General features: G+C 44.8%; 1 long non-coding RNA gene across 1 annotated transcript in view; it reads left to right on the plus strand.

Annotated features, from left to right (window-relative positions):
• Window positions 1-20470, plus strand: part of LOC138767801 (uncharacterized) — a 38852-nt gene extending 18382 nt beyond the window's left edge. Inside the window, exons 2-3 of the long non-coding RNA XR_011358853.1 lie at window positions 17199-17402; window positions 20389-20470. This is a non-coding gene — a long non-coding RNA (uncharacterized lncRNA). The remainder of the gene's footprint in view (window positions 1-17198; window positions 17403-20388) is intronic.
• The last annotated feature ends 4859 nt before the right edge of the window (window positions 20471-25329 follow it).

A 25329-nucleotide genomic window follows, 5' to 3' on the forward strand; every position in this document is an offset into this window, starting at 1 on the left:
CTGGCGAGCCTAATATCTTATATATATCGGAAACAAGGCCTCTCATACCCGGGCCGGCTCTGACCAGTTGCTCAAAGGCCGTGGGCTTGGAGACCGTGGTGTCACCTATGTGCGCCAGCATAAAATGCCGCAACTGCAGAAAAGTGTAATGCTCGGAGGCGGGTAAAGCCCGTTTCTCGCATAAATCGTCAAAAGAGAGCAGGGAGCGCGTCAGAGGACTCACAACATCTGCAAAATGAAAGAGTCCCCGAGAACCCCATGTCTGTACCACCACGGACTCCAAGCCCGGCCGAAAAGCCGGAGTGAGAAGGAAAGAGGCCAGAGGGGGAGCTGTAGAAGAGAGTTGGAATCGCTTAGAGCAGGTGTCCCAGATATGCTTAGTGAATCTGATAGGCCCTAATAGTGGTCGAGGCAAGGGGGCGGCAGGGTCGGGAAGCCACAGGAGGGAGTTTGGGTGTGTGGGGGCCAGCCACCTCCTTTCTATTGCCATCCATTTACTGTATGCATGGTAGGAGGACCAAGATGGGATAACCCTTAGGTGTGCTGCCCAATAGTAGTGCAGAATATTAGGCGTCGCCAACCCCCCCTGAGTCTTACTGGCCATCATAACAGTTTTGGGGATTCTATGGCGCTTAGAGTTCCATATAAACCGGAAAATGGCGGTTTGGATAGTTTTTAATTCTCGCATAGGGACTTTTACTGGTAATGTTACAAAGTGATATAGTAATTTGGGGAGGATAGTCATTTTAACCGCCGCTATTCGGCCTAGTAGGGAGATAAAATGTTTATTCCAGGACAATAGGAGGGATTTAACAGTTCGGAAGAGCGTGGGATAATTGGCTAGGTACAAGGAAGAATACGAGGAGGTGAGACGGATACCCAGGTATCCGATAGAGTCACAGGACCAACGGAAATGGAAATTGGCTCTGAGAGAGCGAAGTTAGTTTTCGGGCAGGTTTAATGGAAGAGCCTCCGTCTTGGCGGTATTCACCTTGTACCCAGACAAGACCCCAAAGTCTTGGAGCAGTTTATGGAGGTTCGGAAGGGTGGTGGGTAGATTAGTCAGGGTAAGTAAGACATCATCTGCAAACAGCATCAGTTTGTATTCCATACCCCTAATGTGCACTCCCTGGATATCCACATTGTTTCTGATGGCTGCCGCCAAAGGCTCTATGCAGAGCACAAACAGTAGCGGGGACAGGGGGCAGCCCTGGCGGGTCCCATTATGGAGGGAGAAAGTTCTCGAGAGTTGGTGAGGCATTTTAATGGAGGCCGTGGGGCGGGAGTAAAGCCCCTGAAGGGCCGTAACAAAGGGACCTGCAAAGCCAAAAGTCCGAAGGGTTTCAAAAAGGAAGGGCCAACCAAGGCGGTCAAATGCCTTCTCTGCATCAAGGCTTAGTATCAAGGCTCTATCGGCTTGTAAGTTAACCGCATCTATAATATTGGCTGCTCGTCTAGTATTGTCTGCTCCCTGTCGACCCATTACAAAGCCCACTTGGTCCTTATCCACCAATCCTGGCAGCCAGAGATTGAGGCGGTTGGCTAAGGTTTTCGTGAAAATCTTCAGATCAGCATTGAGCAGTGCAATGGGTCGGTAGCTGGAGCATTCTAGCGGGTCCTTGTTAGGCTTGGGGATAAGGGTGATTAGGGAATGGAGCATAGAGGGGGGGGGAGTCTCAGAGCCCTCCATGAAGGAATTAAACAGGGATACTAGCCGCGGGGCAAGTTGCTCCTGAAAGGTCTTAAAGTACAAATACGTAAATCCATCTGGTCCCGGCGAGCGTCCCGAAGGAAGGTCCTTAAGCACCCCAGATAACTCCTCCAAGGAGATTGGAGCATTTAAGTGTTCAACCGCCTCCTGGGAGAGTGTGGGGAGTCCACACTGTGAAAGGAAGGCTTGTATTTGTCTGGCTCTCGCTGCAGGATCAGAAGGAAGGGAAGAGGGTAAAGAATATAGTTTTGAAAAGTATCGCTCAAAAATCGAGGATATATCTTTAGGGTGAAATTTGGTACGACCCAGGTGGTCTCTAAGGGCCCGCGGAGACTGAGCAGCCGAGCGGTCGTTTAGCATACGTGCCAGCAGGGTATGAGCCCTATTTCCCTTCTCATAGAAGCGTTGCTTCGAAAACAGGAGCAAGCGTTCTACTTTGTGTGTAAGGAGGTCTTTAAGTTTGGCTCTAGCCGCGATCAGTCTACGCAGACCCTGGACAGATGGCCGGGAGGATAGAGCCGCCTCTAAGACACCTATCCTGGATTTGGTCTCCCTAATAGCCTCTAGTCTATCCCTCTTCCCCCTGGACGCCAGGGCGATGCAATGGCCTCTAATAACCGCCTTATGGGCTTCCCATAGGGTAGACTGGGCTGAGACCGAGCCTTCATTCTCGGCAAAGTAGGTCCCAATACAGTGTTGGATAGAATCTTTTAGAGTCTGTGTTTTCAATAGCGACTCATTGAGACGCCAGTGACAGTGGCGAGTAGGTGACAGTAGGGAAGCTAGAGAAATGCTAACCGGTCCGTGATCCGACCAAGAGATGGGGTCGATGTTTGAACCTTTGAGCAAACGCACTGTAGGGATGTTGCCAAAGAGATAATCAATTCTCGTGTGTGTTTGCCGAGGGTGGGAGTAGAAGGAGAAAAGCTTCTCTCCAGGGTGCTCAATGCGCCATAAGTCATAGAGACTGTGTTGTCGGATCAGCCTCCGAAACTCCGTAGAAAGCCGACACTGGTCGGGAGATGGTGGGTTGCCAGAGATCGAGTGCCTGTCCATCACCTCAGAAAAAGGGAGGTTAAAATCGCCTCCCAGGATCCAGGGCGAAGGAGGGTATCGAGAAAGGCGCTTGAGGACCCCGCGGAGAAAGGGAATCTGCTTCCTATTAGGGGCATAGATGTTGCATAATAGTAGAGGTTTGCCTTGGATGGACCCCTCAATTATGATATACCGACCGCCGGGGTCTGAGTAGGTCGTCTCCACTTGTAGGGGACAGGTCCGGGAGACCATAATGGCTACACCCCCCCGCTTACAGCCCATAGAGGCAGAATGAACTAGTGGATATGAGTGTTTAGCAAAGTTAAAGGTGGCGGAGGCATCAAAATGAGTTTCCTGTATATATGCTATATCGGCTTTCTGAGATCTTAATTCCTGCAGGAGCAGGCGTCTCTTCAGATTGGAGTTAAGTCCCTTAACATTAAGTGTGATAATCTTAGCCATATGGAGTGTAGGGAGAGAGGGCAATGCATGTGTAGTAAGACTCACCAGTCCCCATCCGATGAGCCCCATGAAGTGGGAAGTCAGGAGCGGTGTCTAACCAGGGCAGCAACCTCCAGAACTGCAGGAAAAAGGAGGGGGACACAACAGTGGGAGAGACATGGAGGAAAGGGACGAGAAAGACAACACAACAAACACAAAAAAAAACACATTGGTATAGTAAATCAATCAAGAACAAGGGCTTCCATAAAGGAAAAAAGTGGCTGTGAGCCAAAAACCCACGCAAAAAATGCATGGGTGGGAGCAATAGGTCCTTCCTCTGTCACCAAGGGAAAGGAATCTGGGGAAGGAAAGGACAGAGGACAAACGCTCCGAGGGAAGCGGGGGAGCCAGGCAATGAGCCCAAAGGGAGAGGAGAACTAAAGACGACAACCACACAGCAAACGAAAACCAACAGTGTGGGTACTCCGTCCTTGCGGCCCTGTAGCTCGTAGTAGGCAAAATAGTACAGCCCATCAGGGATTTGGCAAGGGTCCCGGCATCAAGAAAAAGGGAGGAGGGGGAGTCCCCAAAAGTGGACGGGAGATAGCCTGCCATCAGCGGCCTCTCAAGGAAGTGATGAAGGGTTTCGGGGGTGAGACCTCTGACGCTTCTGTCGCACAGGCCGCCAGACCTCGTCCGGCGGGTGTGGAGGAGGTGGGGCAATCACCCACTCGGAGATCTGCGGAAGGGGGATGTCTAGGGTTTCACAGAGATGCGGCAGGTCATCCAGGTCACGTAGGGTGGCCGACTTGCCGTCCCTCCTGGCCGTCAGGGAGAAAGGAAAGTTCCAACGGTACGTTGCCTGATGATCCCGTAGGATTTGCAGGAGGGGGCGAAGAAATCTCCGTTTCTGTAGAGTGACCCAGGCAAGGTCCGGGAAGAGTTGAAGAGGTGCTCCATCAAAGTCAAAATCCTTCAGGGAACGTGCTTTGGTCATGATGCGTTCCTTTAAAGCAAAATCATGTACGCAGCATATCACATCTCTCGGGTTGCCGTTAGCTGATTAAGGCCGGAGAGCCCGGTGAGCCCGGTCCAACTTTATCTTGTGGGAAACGGGTTCCCCCAGAATAGTATTAAATATGGCTTCCAAAGTGTCCGGGAGATCGTCAGCCTGGGTTGCTTCCGGTAAACCCCGGACTCGGATGTTATTACGGCGTCCTCTATTGTCTATATCCTCTAGATGGCGTTGCACGTCATTCAGCATAGATGATTGGGCCGCTACAGTGGTGTGCAGTTGGGCTATGTAGGCTCGAGTGGCATCATGTTCTTCCTCAACACCCTCAACCCGGTTAGTAATGTGCTGGATGTCTTTGCGGATTTTAGAGATTTCAGTTTTGAACGCCTCCTTAACCTCGGCTATCAGCAGTTGGAAATCATTTTTGGTTGGTAGTTGAGATAGGAGTTTATGCATGCCTCTCTGTGATTGCGGGCCAAACAAAGAGGAGTCAGAGTCTGAGTCTCTGGAGGTCTGCCAGTCATTAGTATCAGGGCAAGCCTCCCTGGCAGTGTCCCTGGTTGCGGGCTGGGGTGGAGGCTGTTTAGGGGCTTTCTTCCTCATAGTGCTAGCCTGCCCCGCCTCATGAGATTGAGGGGCAATAGACATGGCCGACTGTAGCAAGGCAGGGATGGAGGAAGGGAGAGGAGCAGCTCCAGCCACAGGGAAGTGGGCTTCTTCAGTGGACAATGCACCCCCTGATGTTATAGGGGTAAGCTGTCCTGAAGCTGGGATGGGAGAAGCCGCAGGAGGGGCGGACAGGTGGAGGGTAGGCAGTCTCTGTGGGGAGGAGAGGGGCCTCGGGGTGGCTGTGGCGTGTCCCCTGGGAGAGCAGTGCTGCAGGCAAGATGGCGCCTCCCCAGCTGCAAGGGCCGACTGAGGGGACCTGCCTTTATCTGAGCCTCCCTTACTCACCCGGCTCAGCAAGTTCGCCCCCCGGAGAGCCCTTGGAGAGGAGGCCGGCGAGCGTCTGCCGGTACGAGCCGGCAGCCAGGGAATGCCCGATCTAGATCCCGGACCTCCGCGCCGGACACGTGGGCAAGATGGCGCCCGTCTTCCTCTTCCCTGTTGCGCCGAGCGCGTCAGAGGGCCTCTACTCGCCTGCTCCGACGGGGTGAGTGGATGCGTGACCGGCGGGTCCGGCGGCGAGGCAAGGTGAGCCGGGGACCGTGTCTGGCGGGTGGAAGCCGCTTCAGCCTCTGCCGGGGTGCCTGGTAGGGAGCGGGAGCTGCTGCTGGGCCCCGGAGCCAGGAACCGATCCAGCGTCTGGTTGCGGTTCCTCCGGTGGACCTCCGGTACGGGGTACTGCTGCCGGTCCTTGGGGGTCTTCCCCATGTGTGGGGGGGATCTTTGAGGGTGCCGGGGGTGCTAATTAAAGGCTGATTTGCAGGCCACAGGACGGAGCTCCAGCACAGCACGTCTGCTCACATCGCTGGCTCGCTCCGCCCCCCCTCTAGTATACTTTGTGCATATATGTACACATATACACGGATGAAATAAGTATTCAACACGTCACCAACTTTATGCAGATGAAAATAAATGTACTTCTAAGGTTGTGTTTACACACAGTCGAAATGACAGCCGTCTTGTGGGTGTTTATTATACAAATAACGGCCACTGTTATAAAATAACATTTGAAACGGATGTCATTACAACGTTGTATGAAGATAGCGTAAAGATACTATTGACGTGAAGTTCTCACCGTATCAGTAATGACCCATCCAATCCCCACAGGCAAAGAAATCAAACCCTAAATGTCCATGAACTAGTTATGTGTTATAATGAGAAATAACACAGAGAAAAAGTATAGAACACATGAAGAAAGAGCCATGGATGTCGTCTGGTTGAGCTCATGGCCTGTAAAAAGCCTCCTTACCAAGGTGCTACACAAGGAACATCTCATGATGGGTAAAACCAGTGAGTTGTCTCAAAACCTTGTCTTTGCAACCTTATTAGTGCAAAACATATTGACAGAGATGATTACCGATGAATTTCTAAACTACTAAAGGATCCAGTGAGCACTGTTAGGGCCACAGTCCGGAAGTGGAAAGAACAGAATTTCACCCTAAACCGACCATAACCAGGTGGTTTCAGACAGTGAAAGGAATTATCAGAAGAGCTGTCCAAGAGCCAAGGAGCAGCTGTGGAGAGCTACAGAAAGACCAGGAATCAGCAGGTACAATTGTAAGAGAACAGTAAATAATGCACTCAACCTTCATGGCCTGCCTGCACATGCACCGCGCAAGACTCTTCCCGAACATAAAGCATGTTCACACACGTTAAAGGAGAAGTCCAGTGAAAATTCTTATTAGGGTATAAACCCACACACCGTGTACGCAGCGTATTTACTGCTGCGATACGCAGCAAATACGCAACAAATACACAGCAGATTAGATCTAAATAACTGAACTTAGCATCAAATCTAAACCATCAAATCTGCTGCGTATTTGTTGCGTATCTGCTGCGTATACGGTGTGTGGTGTTTGGTCCGTCCAGTGACATCCTATTTTAATGTATATTTATTAAAAGCTAAGTTTTAATCTCACGTCTGGAGTGCCGGAATCCACCACTTTTTTTCTTCACCTACGTTCAGTAATCAGTGCCTAGCCAGCACCGGACATCCGTGCACCCTCCACTCTTCGTGATTGCTGCAAGGAAGACAACGCCTAGGTGAGCTGAATCCCAACTTACTCTTTTTTCTCCTTAGATCTAAATAACTGAACTTAGCATCAAATCTAAACCATCAAATCTGCTGCGTATTTGTTGCGTATCTGCTGCGTATACGGTGTGTGGGTTTGTACGCTTAAAGTATATAAAAGTTATACAAATCACCAATATACACTTATTGCAGGAAATGCTTATGAAGTGCTTTTTCCCCTGCACTTACTACTGCATCAAGGCTTCACTTCCTGGATAACATGGTGATGTCACTTCCTGGATAACATGGTGATGTCACTTCCTGGGTAACATGGTGATGTCACTTCCTGGGTAACATGGTGATGTCACTTCCTGGGTAACATGGTGATGTCACTTCCTTGATAACATGGTGACGTCACTTCCTAGGTAACATGGTGACGTCACTTCCTAGGTAACATGGTGATGTCACTTCCTGGGTAACATGGTGATTTCACTTCCTGGATAACATGGTGATGTCACTTCCTGGATAACATGGTGATTTCACTTCCTGGATAACATGGTGATGTCACTTCCTGGATAACATGGTGATGTCACTTCCTGGATAACATGGTGATATCACTTCCTGGATAAACATGGTGATGTCACTTCCTGGATAAACATGGTGATGTCACTTCCTGGATAACATGGCAATGTCCCTACCTGGATAACATGGCGATGTCACTTCCTGAATAACAGGGTGATGTCACTTCTTGGATAACATGGTGATGTCACTTCCTGGATAACATGGTGATGTCACTTCCTGGATAACATGGCGATGTCCCTACCTGGATAACATGGCGATGTCACTTCCTGAATAACATGGTGATGTCACTTCTTGGATAACACGGTGATGTCACTTCCTGGATAACGTGGTGATGTCACTTCCTGGATAACATGGTGATGTCACTTCCTGGATAACATGGTGATGTCACTTCCTGGATAACATGGTGATGTCACACCCCGAGTCCCAGAGCTGTGCGGGCTGTGGCTGCTGATTCTTAATAAAAACCCACCAGGATGATGAAGATGAAATGAGGGTGGACATTCCAGCAAAACAATGATCAGTTATCATCAGGCTTTTCATCCTTTTTTTTTCATTGGACAGGCTGGAACAGAGAACGCTGCAAGATGCATTCCCCCATACAGGCTGTCTGGCGATCCTGCAGCAGAATTACATCGCCACACTCTTTAAATCAGTTCAAAGATGCGCTTTCCACCGACTGCATTGCCATATTAATATAAACCCAGCTCGAGAAGATAACACCAACAGAGCTGCCAAGTAAAAGTGGCTAATTACATATGCCAATGTGGGGTGATTCCCTTCAATTTTCCCTTTAAGGGAGACAAGCCTCAAGTGGAGAGCCTGGCAGCAGATTATTGAGGGATTTCTATGGAAATGATCATACATCAGGTAAAATTTAATCACAAACAATTGTTTCAGCCGATGGATGACAGGTTGTCATTGTCTAGAAGGAAGTCAGCTGTGTCTCAGATCTTTGGCTGATAATCATACGAAAAAATCTTCTGTGAACAATTCATCTTCCAGGAAAGAATGTTCTCAGAAAGTTCCCAGAATGTTCCAAGAAGGCTGGTTTGCCTCCTGTGCCCGGTCTCGTTGATCATGTACGACTAATTTGTACAGAGCTAACTTCCAAAATGGACTAAGATGTGCATGGCTGCACCTGCAAAACCATGGATCATCAGACCTTCATTCAGTGGTTATCAGCCATCAACCTACAAGAAAACATCTATTTATTTATGACATCAACAATGGACAACAGAAGAAATCGGAAGCGACGTGCATATTCGGGGGTCGAGGGACATGAGACGCAGGTCAGGGGGGTCCCAGAGAAACTGTCTGGTTGTGATACGTAGTAAACATGTTACGGTGATGTGACGTTGGTACTTGGGGCTGATTATTGTCTCTAGTAGGTACCTTATACAGGCACTAGCACTTTCATCTGGATAATGAGATGGTCCTCTAGAGGTCCTTTTTATGTATGGGAAGAAAAGCACTACCACTTTATATAGCCATACATCATGTAACGTGTTTACATTTGTGATCTATGTTTCTCCCGGTATGCCATTAATAAATAAAGGTAAATAAATAAAGTGATACATTATGCTACATATGTCTGGATCATAAGGAATATTGATTGCAATAAGGAACATGGATAATAAGTAGTCCTCTCCATTATTTGCATGAGCCCAGTAGTCCTGAATATTCATGAGAAGCAGAAAACTCCGCCCACCAGCTGCTGATTGGCAGTTATCTATCCATGCTGTGTATAAGCAGTCACCTGTCAATCAGCAGCTGCAGGGCGGGGCAGGGATGTGGCAAGAATTCTATTCTCCTGCACATTAGGAGAATGGCTGAACAGAATGATGTCAGTAATACACCGATCTGTTCAGCATTTCTGTCACTAGTTTATGTTGCCCCTATTTAAAAGAGAAGTAAGGTAAAAAAAAATTATTAAATTATTGTATTGCCCCCTCAAAAGTTATACAAATCACCAATATACACTTATTATGGGAAATGCTTATAAAGTGCTTTTTTCCTGCACTTACTACTGCATCAAGGCTTCACTTCCTGAATAACATGGTGATGTCACTTCCTGGATAACATGGTGATGTCACTTCCTGGATAACGTGGTGATGTCACTTCCTGGATAACGTGGTGATGTCACTTCCAGGATAACGTGGTGATGTCACTTCCTGGATAACGTGGTGATGTCACTTCCTGGATAACGTGGTGATGTCACTTCCTGGATAACGTGGTGATGTCACAACTCCCAGAGCTGTGCGGGCTGTGGCTGCTGGAGAGGATGATGGCAGGGGGACACAGAGGGACACAGGGCACTGGAGGGACACTGAGCATCGGTCTGCCATCATCCTCTCCAGCAGCCACAGCCCGCACAGCTCTGGGAGTTGTGACATCACCATGTTATCCAGGAAGTGAAGCCGTGATGCAGTAGTAAGTGCAGGGATAAGAGCACTTTATGTGTATTTCCTGTAATAAGTGTATACTGGTGATTTGTATAACTTTTGGGGGGCAATACAATACTTTAATAAGAATTTTCGCCGGACTTCTCCTTTAAGGCAGCATAAACTTAGTGTCATTCTCTTTAAAGATGGCTTCCACTACATTTTCGCTGTGAAATTGAAATCAGCTGGAAGAATGCAGGGCTATAGACTCTAATGGGAACAAGTATGGGAACAATATGTGCAGCGTGAAATCCGCTGTGATTCTACCCTTACTTTGTACATAAATAAAAGAATTTATATCTAGGGGCTCCTGGGGGGCCCATGGCCATTCACATCACCCACTTGGTAATCAGGATATCCAGGACACTTTCCTCAGATCCCCCAGACATATGCACCCCACTGTCATATGGTCACACAGTGAGAGCCGACTGTGATTTCTGCCCCAATGCATCACTACAGGGGAGCGTACAACCTGTGTAATCTGTCATCAGACATGACATTGATCAGATATAGCCATGGCTATAAAATTACTGAGACACTCCCCAGCTGTATATGTTGCTGCTGCCGCGCTCTCTCCTTGGCGATATCTCCTGATCACAGCGGGGCTCAGCAGTGAGATCAACTGTGATCAATAACTTTTGACATGTATTTGATATGTTAAAAGTTCTTTTTGATGACAGGTACTCATTAAAGCTGACAGTGTTTTTGACAGAGATGCTTCCCATTCTATCTATGTGTACTTTCATACTTTTTATACTTTTATATACTTTATGTTGATATATGAGACCATGTCAGTAAGTTGTGTGACCCAGTATGAGCCGGAGTTACACAACAGCGATGCATCACAGGTTACTAAGAGTTTCCATAGCAACAGACATTTCTTGCTTTTTTTCCTGAGATGAACTCTGTGATTTAAGAAATGTTTGTTCTTCTTTATAGAACAGTCCGTGCAGTTTGTGGTATATTGTCCATCCTACACTCCTCACCTTGGCTCTGTAGAGCGGGTGATGGGGAGAGGTATAAAGACAAACGTTTCCATCATCACTATGGGGGACATGGATCATACGGGTACCGTGCACGCCATAGCTTTTTTTGGTGTACGTGTGTTGTGCCCAGACACTATTTAGTTCGGTGTACGTGTTGATATGTCTGCTTGCGCCGTAGTTTTTACTCTTCGTATTCGTGGTTTGTAATATGAATTTTCTGCGCCATGATGTATCATTTGCCAAGTTTGAATTTTTTGCAGAGTTGTTGGGAATTGTACTTCAGTCCCAGGATACTGGGCATCTGAAACCTCACATCATAAAAAACAGCTGGAAAATGGCAAAAATGCCCTGTCTCACACTTTTATCTCCATGGCGGGGTTTGGTGATGGGGCCGCTTTCTCCCTTATCTCAGTATTGTTATTTGGGTTGGTGTATGTTTTTGCTTGTTGTGCAGGATCTGTGTGTTTTTGTACTTGTCATGTAGTGTTTGTTAAAATCATTTGTACCTATATTTGCACACGTGTTTTATATTGTATGTACAACCAAATATAGTCTAAGGGGATAGTCATCCACATGGTTATGGATTGACTTAAAGTGTCAATGTTGTTTATTTATTTATTTATTTTTTACCAGAAATCAATAGTTCAGACGATTTTAAGAAACTTTGTAATTGGATTTATTAGCCGAAAATTTATTTTTAGCATGAAAAAGCAGTTTGAAGCTCTCCCCCCCCCCCCCCCCCCCGTCTTCCATCATTGTGTATGGAGAGGGGAGGGGTGAAGGGAGATGAGGCACCAAAACAGGACAACAAAGAGTTAATTTACAACTACGTGACCCGGCTATCTCCTCTGACAGCACTGACCTCTCTGAGCTCTGATTACAGCTTTCACCCAGCTCAGTGCCTGTAATCCTTTGTTCTCTGCTCTCTGCTGCTGACTCATGTCCCTCCTCCGCCCTCCACAGTCACAATTTCCTGATATTTTGCAGTGAATGGAAAAAAGGAGGGGGACCCGGGAAAAGGCTTTTTAAATGCAGATAATGGCATATTTGCCTAATAAACCTAATTTACAACGTTTCTTAAAATTGCCTGGACTATTGATTTCTGAAAGACAGTGACTCTTTAAGGCCCTAAAATACAAAGCAATTATCGGCCATATTTAGCCAAAAATCGCTTTGTGTAATGAAAGGCAACAATCAGCCGAAATGCACAATGTTGGCTGATCATTGTCTGTCAACATGTTAAAATACAAACGACCTTGATAGCAACCATCTGCTGCCGTCGCTCCATGCAATAGAAATGGTGGCATCAGACCAGCTCTATGTTTAATGGGCTCCCCAGACAATCTAAAGATCATCCCGGCGACCCCCCCGCACTTATCCCCCTTGCTGTCGGCACGTGTAGCACTGGAGCAGTCGAGTGCTGACCTGACAGGTCGGTGCTTTCTTGCTCCCGGAGACCGCCCTGTATAATAGGGGCTTTAAGGGCTTCTGGCTTCAGTGTTGATCTACCATGATTGCCCTCTAGTAGTTTGTATTTTAAGGCTATGTTCACACAACGTAATTTTCCGTTTAATAATGGCTGTTGTTGCAGATTGCAAGAAACCTGTCCTCCCTTTATGCATTGGGGGAAGCCTTTTTCGGCTACTCCGCCGTGTTGCTTGAATTTGCTGCGTAGCTAATGTGCAAATATTTTTGGATCCTGCTTGGCCCCCCGGCACGGAAGTTACGTTATGTTAAGAACGAACATACGAATATTCATAACAAGACTGCGAACACATATCCCAACGCACAAACAATTGCAGCAAAATGGTGCACATGATAAAAATAAACTCCTTTAAGGGGTACCTGATCACAGGGGTTGTTTCTCAAGTACTTTTGCAATGTACCCCCAACATACGATATTAATTGGTTCCAGGACGACCATTGTATGCTGAGACCAAAACTCTATGGAAAACTGGTAATTGGTTCTAAACTGGAGACTGTATTACTCTATGTAGAGGACTGGAGCATTTTCATGGTCCTGTACAGATCACACAGGGTTCCAGAAACATAAAATAAAGCCGCCATCACCTGGTGCCCAAAGGCACAACTCAGGAGCACAGGTAAAGATCAGCACAGGACATGTAATATCACACTGTACTGTAGGGATGCACTACTACACAACCAGTGCATGCACTTCACTAATACTGGGCCACTCTCATTGGTCGATCATCTCATTACACGTTCCGCAGATCCTGACTGTCTGTAGCATTGTATGCTGAGTCTGGTCTCACGATATGATGGTCCAGAAAAGACCATTGTATATTGAAAATATTGAATCTTGAGATCACTGTACTCTCTTTATATATTTTGTTTTCCATGTTTAAAAAAATGCTATACATACGGCCAAACTGTGGTCCGTGCTGATATTTGGTCTTTTCTCTGCTCAAAAAAGAGACCAAACAAAGGAAGTCCCCGTCTTTTGCGCAATCATACCTGTCCATCATGCAGGTTGTATTTCCACTGAGGGTAATTACCTTATAGGCCAATTATATTATTACCTTTTACTTATTCTATTGTCAGCTCTGCAGTTTACCAGGAGACAATGCTCTGTGTTATGTAACAATTCAGTCAGTATAATGTCACTGTGTGGTCACAGAGGTTTTGGTGCCGTGTGACAGGAGAGCTGACCATACAGTGCGAGCGATTCTTACTGAATGTAGATGTGCAGCAGCTGTACACATGGGTGGTGAAGGGAGACACCAAGTAAATTGCAAAACTGCTTGAATCACAACCCCTGTTGATTTCTTTAAATAAAAAAAATTATTGCAGTGCATTTTTAAGGATAAACTAAAGCAGTTAGGTCTGCATTTATTAAAATGAAGATTGTTACTTAACAGGATCCTAATTGTTGTTGGCATAAATTCTTCTGGCATAAGTCATTGTTCAGATTGCTGTATTGTACTGTAGTATAGGTTACTATAATGTACTATACTGTGCTGTAGTGTACTATAGTGTACTGTACTGCTCTGTAGTGTAGTGTGCTATAGTGTACTGTAGTGTAGTGTGCTATAGTGTACTGTAGTGTAGTGTACTATAGTGTGCTGTACTGTAGTGTAGTTTACTATAATGTTCTATACTGTGCTGTAGTGTACTATAGTGTACTGTACTGCTCTGTAGTGTAGTGTGCTATAGTGTACTGTACTGCTCTGTAGTGTAGTGTGCTATAGTGTACTGTACTGTAGTGTAGTGTGCTATAGTGTACTGTACTGTAGTGTAGTGTACTATAGTGTGCTGTACTGTAGTGTAGTTTACTATAATGTACTATTCTGTGCTGTAGTGTACTATAGTGTACTGTACTGCTCTGTACTGTACTGTGCTATAGTGTGCTGTAGTGTAGTGTACTGTGCTGTAGTGTAGTGTACTATAGTGTACTGTGCTGTAGTGTACTATAGTGTACTGTACTGCTCTGTAGTGTAGTGTGCTATAGTGTACTGTGCTGTAGTGTAGTGTACTATAGTGTACTGTACTGTGCTGTAGTGTACTGTGCTGTAGTGTAGTGTACTGTGCTGTAGTGTAGTGTACTATAGTGTGCTGTAGTGTAGTGTACTATAGTGTGCTGTACTGTTCTGTAGTGTAGTATAGTGTACTGTGCTGTAGTGTAGTGTACTATAGTGTACTATGCTGTAGTGTAGTGTGCTATAGTGTGCTGTACTGTTCTGTAGTGTAGTGTACTATAGTGTACTGTGCTGTAGTGTAGTGTGCTATAGTGTACTGTGCTGTAGTGTAGTGTACTGTGCTGTAGTGTAGTGTACTATAGTGTACTGTGCTGTAGTGTAGTGTACTGTGCTGTAGTGTAGTGTACTATAGTGTACTGTGCTGTAGTGTAGTGTACTGTACTGTGCTGTAGTGTAGTGTGCTGTACTGTTCTGTAGTGTAGTGTACTATAGTGTACTATACTGTGCTGTAGTGTACTATAGTGTACTGTACTGTGCTGTAGTGTACTGTGCTGTAGTGTAGTGTGCTGTACTGTGCTGTAGTGTAGTGTGCTATAGTGTGCTGTACTGTTCTGTAGTGTACTATAGTGTACTGTGCTGTAGTGTAGTGTACTATAGTGTACTGTGCTGTAGTGCAGTGTAGTGTACTATAGTGTACTGTGCTGTAGTGTAGTGTAGTGTACTATAGTGTACTGTGCTGTAGTGTACTGTACTGTGCTGTAGTATAGTGTACTGTGCTGTAGTGTAGTGTACTATAGTGTACTGTACTGTACTATAGTGTACTGTGCTGTAGTGTAGTGTACTATAGTGTACTGTACTGTACTATAGTGTACTGTGCTGTAGTGTAGTGTACTATAGTGTACTGTAGTGTACTGTACTGTAGTGTACTGTGCTGTAGTGTAGTGTACTATAGTGTTCTGTAGTGTAGTGTACTGTGCTGTAGTGTAGTGTACTATAGCGTACTGTGCTGTAGTGTAGTGTACTATAGTGTTCTGTAGTGTAGTGTACTGTGCTGTAGTGTAGTGTAGTGTACTATAGTGTGCTGTAGTGTAGTGTACTATAGTGTGCTGTACTGTTTTGTAGTGTAATGTACTACAGTGTACTATAGTGTATTGTGCTGTAGTGTAGTGTACTATAGTGTACTGTGCTGTAGTGTACTATAGTGTGCTGCACTGTTCTGTAGTGTAGTATAGTGTACTGTGCTGTAGTGTACTGTACTATAGTGTGCTGTACTGTTTTGTAGTGTAGTGTAGTATAGTGTACTGTGCTGTAGTGTAGTGTACTATTGTGTGCTGTACTGTTCTGTAGTGTAGTATAGTGTACTGTGCTGTAGTGTACTGTGCTGTACTGTAGTTTACAGCTATTTTTACCCATTAATTGATTTAATTTGAAAGGTATTGTGGGTCTTTATCTCGTTTATTGAACCAAGTTAGCCGGGAAGACAGTGGGGAAATAACTGTGGGAGTATAAAAATGACAAACCTGAGCATACAAAAACCTGTGAGAGGGTCATAGCCCCCAGAAAAGGCACAGAGGGTGGCCGTAGTACTAATACAGTAGAAGAACAGAGCAGAGAGCAGAGCTAAACCATCAGCAGAAGAGTGTTCAGAAAAGTGACAGGAAAACCAAGGGTGAAATCCAGAAAAACGGGAGCCGGAACCGATGCAAAGACAATGGGGGTGTGAAAATATAAACATCTAATGCTTACCTCTCCACGCTCCCCTGCTGTCCTGCTGCGCCGTCCCTGGTGTGCCCCACTAATCATAGCCCCCGCCACTTTCGAGACGGACTTGTCTGGGCAATGACAGTCCGCTCAGCCAATCACTGGCCATGGTGATGTCCCGTCTCAGTCTATGATTGGCTGAGCATCTGTCAGTGTTGAAATGAGTTCATCTGGAAAGGGGGGGGGCAGTTAGTGGGGGACAATGAGGGAGCAGAGAGGTAAGCATATGATGTTTATGTTTTCTAATAGGGCAGCAACATATAAAAAGTTTTCTACTGCCAGAGCACCCCTTTAAAGATAGGAGCTGAAGCTGTAATGTAGGTAACACTTAAAGTGTTCCTATCACTTCAAGATACACTGACAAAATCCTACAGGTGCGCGGTCTTATTGTGATCCTGCGGCAGTCCTGAACTGATAGGTACGCCTAAAGTGACTCTGTACCCACAATCTGACCCCCCCAAACCACTTGTACCTTCGGATAGCAGCTTTTAATCCAAGATCTGTCCTGGGGTCCGCTTGGCAGGTGATGCAGTTATTGTCATAAAAAATTACTTTTAAAATTGCAGCTCCGTGCCCTACCGGCGTATCTGTGCCCTAGCTTTGCACCTCCCCATCCTCTTCATCATCAGGAATGCTCCAGGCAGATTGCCTAATATTCACCACCTGTGTTACCACAGCACATGGGCTGGATCGTTAAGGACCTGTGCAATGTTCAAACAGGAGAAAATGTTCCAGTGGCATTCCTAATGATGAAGAGGGGGGAGGAGGGACGGAGGGGTGGTGCAAAGTTAGGGCACAGATACGCCAGTTGGGCACGGGCTGCAATTTTAAAAGTAATTTTTTAAGACAATAACTGCATCACCTGCCGAACGGACCCCAGGACAGATCTTGGACTAAAAGCAGCTATCCGAAGGTACAAGTGGTTTGGGGGGTCAGATTGTGGGTACAGGGTCACTTTAATGGAATGTGGCGCTAAGCAAAGTGAGTGTGAATAAAGACCACTGGGCTCTATAGGCTCGGAATTAGTTGGCAATAGTTGCAACTTTTTGTCTTGCTTTGTGTCTTTATTACTGTTTTTTATCCACTCTCTCTCTCCTTTGTCTCTTTTACAGAGAAATGCTGTTATATACCACTGGCTGCATCGGTTGCCAAAACCTCCTGTCTACTGAAACAGCAAAGAGGATGCTAAGAAGTGACAATCGGCCTTTGTAGATTACGAGTTTGAGAATAGAGGGAAGCTTTGGAGAGGTTACGCGATTACACTGATGCCTTGCACGGGATCACCTGATGGAGGCCTTCCACTCGAGAAGGACCAGGTATGTTGGCTTCATGGGGATGGGAAGATTGGGAGAGATACCCTGCAGCTATTGAAGGTCTATGGTCACAATCAGTTATTTTATACTGTGAGGGCATTATTACAGTGAGAATATGTCAGGTTTTTTTTTTAGTATTTTATTGTGTTTTACCTTGTTTTAGATTCTTGCTATCCAGAACATATATGCAGCGAAACCTGACATTTCTGCTTGGATAATAACTTATCAGCTCTGCTCCGTTACTATAGAGTACTATAGTGAGGCCGTGACAAATAGCTGTGACATTCAGAGGAAAACATCACACAAAAAGTCCCATCCGATACTTGTTTGGAAAGTCTCACAACAACTTTGTTTATTGTCATTGGTGCAGACATACTACAGACAGCCATTAACCCTATAGATGCTGCGGTCTGTACTAAGAGAACTAGATTGGTAATACGTATTGACAACACAAACCGAATGCTAATAAATGGTGTCACATTTTTGTTGAATCTTTTTAACCCCTTAATGACCAGGCTAACTAGGGCTGTATGTCTCTTAAAGGGGTATTTCAGGTACTTGCATAGAAACATACTATATATCCTATTCTTACCTAAGCACGGTCCTGCTGCAGCATCTTCAGGTCCCCCACTAAGTTCTCCCCAGATGGCAGCCCACTCAGTCATTCACTGGCCGTGGTGGCCCACTTCAGTCAGTGATTGGCTGAGCAAGCTGACACTGCTAAGATAGGTGACTCTCAGGAGTGGTGACGGGAGCGCGTAGTGGGGGACCTGAAGACACAGAGCGAGGACCAAGAAGTTAGCTATGACCTTTATTATTTCCTCTGCAGGAGTGGCAATATATCAAACATTTTACATTTTCAGATTGACTTGTCAGTACAGTATGTGCAGTAACTTTGCAATGCTTTAACTTATCCACGTGAGATTGTTATTTCGTGTCACAATGTACTTTTTGTTTGTGGTACATTTTAGTTGATATTTTGAGTACTTGTTTGTGGGAAAACTAAATTCTGTGAAAAATTTGAAAAATTAGCATTTAAAAAAAAATAATTTAAAATTAAATTCTCTGCTTCTTAAAAAATATACCACGTAAATGAGTGAATAATTCACATTTACACTGGCTACTTTATGTTTGCATCACTTAATAAATCTGCTTAGACGGCGTAGAGGTTTTTTCAGGAAAATTTCCAAATTGATTTGAGTTATTTCCCGTAGGGAATTGAAGAGGCCTGTATCTAAAATGCAAAGATCAATGACTGATTTGCTTCCCCCACCACAAAGAGTTAAGAAAATCTTGTCAGAAAATAATATACAGTATGTCCCCATATTTTGCCATTAAAGTTTACAACTCATCCGGCACAAAATAAACCCCTCACAGCTATGGTGAGAGAAAAAGGGGACTTCTGAATATTATCATGCAAAAAAAAAAAAATCAAAAAAGCTATTGTCCTTAACCCCTTCAGGACTGAGGATGTGACTGTTTGTCCATTTTTGCAGTCTGTTCCCACCGATTAACATACAGTTACATGCTTGGATAAGAGCTCAGTTAACCCTATAGATGCTGCCATCAGTGCAATTGCAGCTTCTATAGGGAAGAACAGAGGGGGAATTCTCCCTCTGTTCACCATCGGGGCTGTGCAAAGTGATATCAGATTCCTAATGTTAGTTATGACAATTGGGAAGCTCCCTAAGAGCTCAAGTGTCATAGCTACAGAAGCTGAACAGGATCAGCCCTGAGGCAGAGTGTGATCTGCTATGTCTGTGACAGGCACAAGACAATCCAATGCAGATCAGCACTGTCATCAGGCATAGCACATAGTGAAAGTGGGACTGTAAAATAAAGTAAAAATAACTAAAAAAATATATAAATAAGGTTAAATACACACATAATCCCTATATCCCCCAATGCAAATAATAAATGTGTGTGTGTGTGTGGGGGGGAGTGCATGCATTTTGTATCTCAGAATCGCTATAATCACACAAAGTAAGAACTGAAAAATGGACTCTGGTTCTTAGGCCAAAAATTAGCTTGGTTCTGGAATGGTTAAAGAGGTACACCAGCAAATAAAAAAATTATTTCAAATCATCTGGTTTTAGAAAGTTATATTGATATGTAAATTACTTTTATTTAAAAATCTCCAGTCTTCCAGTACTTATCAGCTACTGTATGACGCAGAAAGTGGTGTATTTTCTCCAGTCTGACACAGTGCTCTCTGCTGCCACCTCTGTCCATGTCAGGGACTGTTCAGAGCAGGAGAGGTTTTCTATGGGGATTTGCTTCTGCTCTGGACAGTTCCTGACATGGACAGAGGTGGCAGCAGAGAGCACTGTGTCAGACTGGAAAGAATCCACCACTTCCTGCAGGACATACAGCAGCTGATAAGTACTAGAAGGCTTTAGATTTTTAAATAGAAGTAAATTACAAATCAATATAACTCTCTGATTTGAAAGAAAAATATTTTTGCTGGAGGACCCCTTTAAGGGGTAAGGAGTTAAATCGCAGTGACTCCAGTATCCTTTGCAAAATAAATTTTAGGGCAATTTTAGATTTCAATTTTTTCATCTCCTTTTAGACTCCAATTAAATCCAAGCAAACCATCTTTGCTGTAGTCCTGAATCCATGTATTGTTTCAGCCTCTTCACACGCACAATCACCCAATTGACAAGTTACGACAGTCCTCATAAAGACCAATGTTATATCACTGGGAAATATTTCCTCCTGGATCAGCCTGAAGGCAAGTATCAGCTGGCAGCGAGAATCCAGGGTGTTAAATCATCCTGGCAACCCGAGCAGCGTCACAGCGTGTGATGTCAGCAGAGATATTATTGGCACCATGGAGTTTCTTGCAGGCAGTGAAGCTAATACGCGGAGATCTATTCCCATTGCAGGGGGGAGGCTGTATGTAATAATCCTTCATTAGAACAATAGGAGAACAATGTCTTTAGAGCTTGGCATGTCAGTGTCATTTATATGCTTGTATATATTGCAGCATAAACACCCACCAGAGCAAATTACGGAGAGTCCCTTTTGGCCCCAATGCTTGGAAGGTCCACCAGACTAGCCAGTCCGTCTTCTTCAAGGTGAGACACAATTCAGATTTTTTTCATACTCGCTGTAATTATAACAACCAAAAATATTGGCAGCACGATGGATCATGTGATTTAGTCCGGTTGCTCGGCTAGCATTTCAGTCAGCATAACGTTATTAGACAGCGCTGCCCATGGACGAGGAGGAGATGTTGACAGCCGTCGAGAACTGTTTAGATTCATGTTAGGATTAAAAACACAATCCCAAAATATTATTTGTCACTACATTCACGTGCAGGAATAATAATGTATCGGGAAGACCGTGCATATTAGGGCCATGGTTTATTGTGGACCCCATCCCCTCCTCCAGTTCTTAAAGGGGTACTCTGGCAAAAATGTTTTTCTTTCAAATCAACTGGTTTCAGAAAATTATAAAGATTTGTAATTTACTTCTATTTAAAATTCTCCAGTCTTCCAGTACTTATCAGCTGCTGTATGTCCTGCAGGAAGTGTATTGCTCTCTGCTGCCACCTCTGTCCATGTCAGGAACTGTCCAGATCAAATCCCCATAGAAAACCTCTCCTGTGCAGCAGAGAGCACTGTGTCAGACTGGAAAGAATCCACCACTTCCTGCAGAGCATACAGCAGCTGATAAGTACTGGAGATTTTTAAATAGCAGTAAATTTCAAATCTATGTAACTTTCTGACACCAGTTGATTTAAAAGAAAACATTTCTGGTCGGGGTACCCCTTTAAGGCTTAATAAAGCTGGGTTTCATATTCACCTTGGAATGGCTGAAGTGCATTGTTGTTGCTTCTAGCTTTGTGCTTCCCTGCACTTTCATGTGCTTTAGTTGGTGCTGTGGTGAAGTGGACATATATTGTTTTTGTGCTCTTAATAACAAGTGACAGGCCTTCCCGATTGGACACATTGCTTACTAGCCCTCACTACCCACATGATTTGTTTGATCGGCAAGCATGTTACTCTTACTTGCACCTTGTAAAAAGTTCCTGAAAAGTTGTGCACCGGGGCTATGAAAAGCAACACTCATGATGATAACTGTGTATCTGTATGAATCTGACTGGTGGCTAATGCTTTGTATTGTTCCTGTTCTCCTTCGGTTGACGCATAAGAGTTAATTTCTCTTTGTGACTTAATCTGCCTACAATGCAGCCTGCCACAGTACATTACATTAGTCCTTAAGTTACACTGGAGAAAACGTCCTACTCACTCATCTTCCATACCATTGTCCCAGGGGCTATTTTTGTCTCTTACGTCAATGTAAAGAGTAAGCATTGACTCACAAAGCCGAGACATTCAGACTTCCACATGACAATTTATTAAGACCTGCAGAAGACTTCTGGAAACTTTTCTCTATGATACAAAAGTGGAATGTTCTAATGTCTGATGAGATTATCAGGTGAAAAGTGAATGTTACACTGTAGTCACAGCCGCCGCCGCCGCACCCTGTTCCCCGGCAGGAGGAGCCATCATTACTTCACTCTTGTCTGATTATAATACTTAAAGTGTCACTGTCGTTTACATTTGTTTTGCAGAAATCAATAGTTCAGGCGATTTTAAGAAACATAATTGGGTTTATTAGCCAAAAAATGCATTTTTATCATGAAAAAGCAGTTTGAAGCTCTCTACCCTGTCTTCATTGTTCTCTATGGAGAGGGGAGGGGTGGAGGAAGATGAGGCACCAAAACAGGACAACAAAGAGTTAATTTACAGCTACATCACCGAGCTATCTCATCTGAAGTCAGCACTGACCTCTGAATACCAGCTTTCACACAGGTCCCGCTGTGTAATCCTTTGTTCTCTGCTCTCTGCTGGTTACTAATCTCAGTCCTCCCCCCTCCATAGGTTACACAGGGTTTGACTGATGTAAGAGAGTAGAGATTTCCTTATAATGAGCAGTGAATGAGAGAGGACAGGGGGGACCTGGGGAAAGGCTTTTTGAATGCAGATAATGACATATTTGCCTAAGTTTCTTAAAATCGCCTGGACTATTGATTTCTGCAAAAAAAATGAAATGACAGTGACACTTTAAAGAGGAAGTCCCATGAAAATAAAAAAAATTCTCTGCAGGCAGTGGGGGCGTGAACATAATAGAGAATGTATACTTACCCATCCCTGTGCCACTGCTCTCACCTCTCTCTGGCAGCCACCGGAAGTCATTTTCATCTTAATAAGTCACGTCCCCGCTGATGGGTTGCCCGCTCAGCCAGTCACTGATTGGCTAAGCAGACAATCCATTGACAGGGTACGTGACATTGCAGCAGCAGGAGCTGCTTGGGGGCGGTGGCTGTCAGCTATGGCAGTGCTGCAGGGGCACAGGGATGGGTAAGTATACTCTATTATGTGTTCCTGCACCCCCTGTCTTCTTGTATTTCTTTTTTATTGTCATGGCACGGCTCCTTTAATACAGAAGTGTAAAGATGTTTTTTCATTTGTTTTGTATAATAAGTAAGCATGAAAATATATGGAAATCCAAGTTGAAGAGTCACTTTTCTCCTAATGTGTTTGCTTGATTCTACTTTAGTTGGACCTTCTCATTTTAAGTACAGGTAAAATATAGAATATATAAAAATAAGAAACAATCCAACAGTCAATAAAACCAAAATGGCAGGTGCAGCATTATAAAGTCAGGCCAAGCATCACAGTAGAGCACCCTTCCACCCACGCCAACAACTAAGAACAGGTCCACGAAGGGGAACAACACATGGATCGGAGGACTTGAGCTAGGTAAACAAAACAAAAAGGCAGACAATAGGACGCCAAGAACGAAGCGTCCATCCTGGCCAAGCACAAGCAGGACCACTTCTGGGGAGGGACATTTATCCACAAAAAACCATAACAAGAAAGAACAGAAAGACAAAGTAGTGTGTACTAAAGAAGGAGCAAAAAGGAGTAAAATAAAAAAAGGGGGGGGACCCCAGAAAGAGAGGAAGAAGCCTCAGGCCTTAGGTAGAGGGAAGCAATGTCTGGTGGTCCTCAGAACCCTTAAAATGTCCAAGTCAAGCTAAAGTCCAAGCAGCCAACATATCCACAAAGTGACCTGACTTATTTCTAAGGGATTTGTCCAACCCCTCCAACCTGAATTACGAGGGAAATGGGCAGGAAGAGCACAGGCCCTGGCAGCATTGCTCAGAAATTTTAAGGGTAAAATCTCCCCAGGGATATTCAAGATGTGTGAGAACAGGAGATCTTGAAATATGTTTTTAAACATATATATATATAGAGAGAGAGAGAGAGAGAGAGAGAGAAGAAGTAGCAAATAAGCATAGGAGGTGCTCCCGTCTCAGACAGTCATCCCTTATACATTAAATGTCTAATAGATCAGGTGTAGAGATGAGCGAACCTGGAGCAGCTGGAGTCCATCCGAACCCGAACGTTCAGCATTGGATTAGCTGGGGCTGCTGAAGTTGGATAAAGCTCTAAGGTTGTCTGGAAAACATGGATACAGCCAATGACTATATCCATGTTTTCCACATAGCCTTAGGGCTTTATCATAGTTCAGCAGCCCCCGCTAATCACATGCCGAAAGTTCGGGTTTGGATGGACTCCAGCTGCTCCAGGTTCGCTCATCTCTACTCATCTCTAGTCAGGTGCTACCTCTGAAATCCATACGTATCTCTTAAACTAATCTCATTCCCACCTGGCTGTGGCGGCAGAGGTGGAGGATAGTGAGTTGTTTTAAGTGATTCCTCTGACTCTTTTGACTCCCTTAGACATTAATGGGAGTTGCGGAAACCGTGTAGAGCTGTGAGCTATGTACATTCGTGATTCGTACATTCGTTTTGTCAAACATGAACATTTTATTTTTCAGGAGACACCGGCAGACACTTCTATCAGCAATTTTGGGGGAACGCGTCTTATATGTCTCTCTTTATAGAACAGTCAAGCTGCTTCCATACATACAGCTGAAAAAGGACACATGACCATCGGGTTTAACCAAGGGAGGAGAGAAGATGTGGGTGAAGGTGAAGAGTATGAGTGACCTCTTCTCCCCATTAATGCCATTTTGTGCCATTTAGTGTTTTGAAGCCCCCAGTTGTTTTCTCTGTCACCGGCTCCTGGGGTATATACACAGTACTTGTGTAGGGGTTCCCTTTAGTCACTGTTCATAGCTCACTACTGTCTTCCACTTGAGGAATGGGGCAAACAATAGAAAATGTCCGCAGTACTGCATGACAGAAAAAAACCAAAAAAACAGCCTCACAAAACTAGCTGATAATGGTTCCATGTTCAGGATTCTACTGAATCAGCAGTGAAGAGGAAGCACTATAAATGGAAACTCCGCAAACAGAAGTCGTCTGTAAACCGCATATAAACAGGGTATTAAACTAGCGATGAGCGGAGCGGGATTCAGTAAGCTTTGTAATTTGTGTAGCTTGGACAATTGGGCTGTGCATCTAGCTGGACTATAGCAGTGTTAGTGGTGCTCCAGTTGGATCTAGATCACCATCAATCCCACAGTGCTTCATGAAGAGGGTGGATAAAGCCCAAGGATCGCCTGGAAAACATGGCTGCAGGCAATCTTCAGGCTCCATGCACCCTCTTCACGGAGCCGGCAGACTGCAGGATTCAACCTCCCCTTCATCTCTACTCCAAATACTAGAACATTATTATTCTCAATTTCACCTTTACAAAGAATATCACGAATTGTACCAGTCAGTGGCAGCCTCTATTCTACTTATCATGTATTGTGAAGCCAATCCTCCTCTGGTTGATGGTATTCCTTGTGATTGTCCACCAGTCACCTGCTCCTCTGGTTTTCTTTTTCTGGAACTGCTGCTTACAATAGACCCGTCATGTCTACACACCTGTGTGTTTTATTGTTTTCTCAAACTTGTCACTGATGTACTGAAGGTGCACATAGAAAAGAAAAATAGACATGT

This window comes from Dendropsophus ebraccatus, chromosome 11 (assembly GCF_027789765.1).
Source record: "Dendropsophus ebraccatus isolate aDenEbr1 chromosome 11, aDenEbr1.pat, whole genome shotgun sequence".
Classification (NCBI taxonomy): domain Eukaryota; kingdom Metazoa; phylum Chordata; class Amphibia; order Anura; family Hylidae; genus Dendropsophus; species Dendropsophus ebraccatus.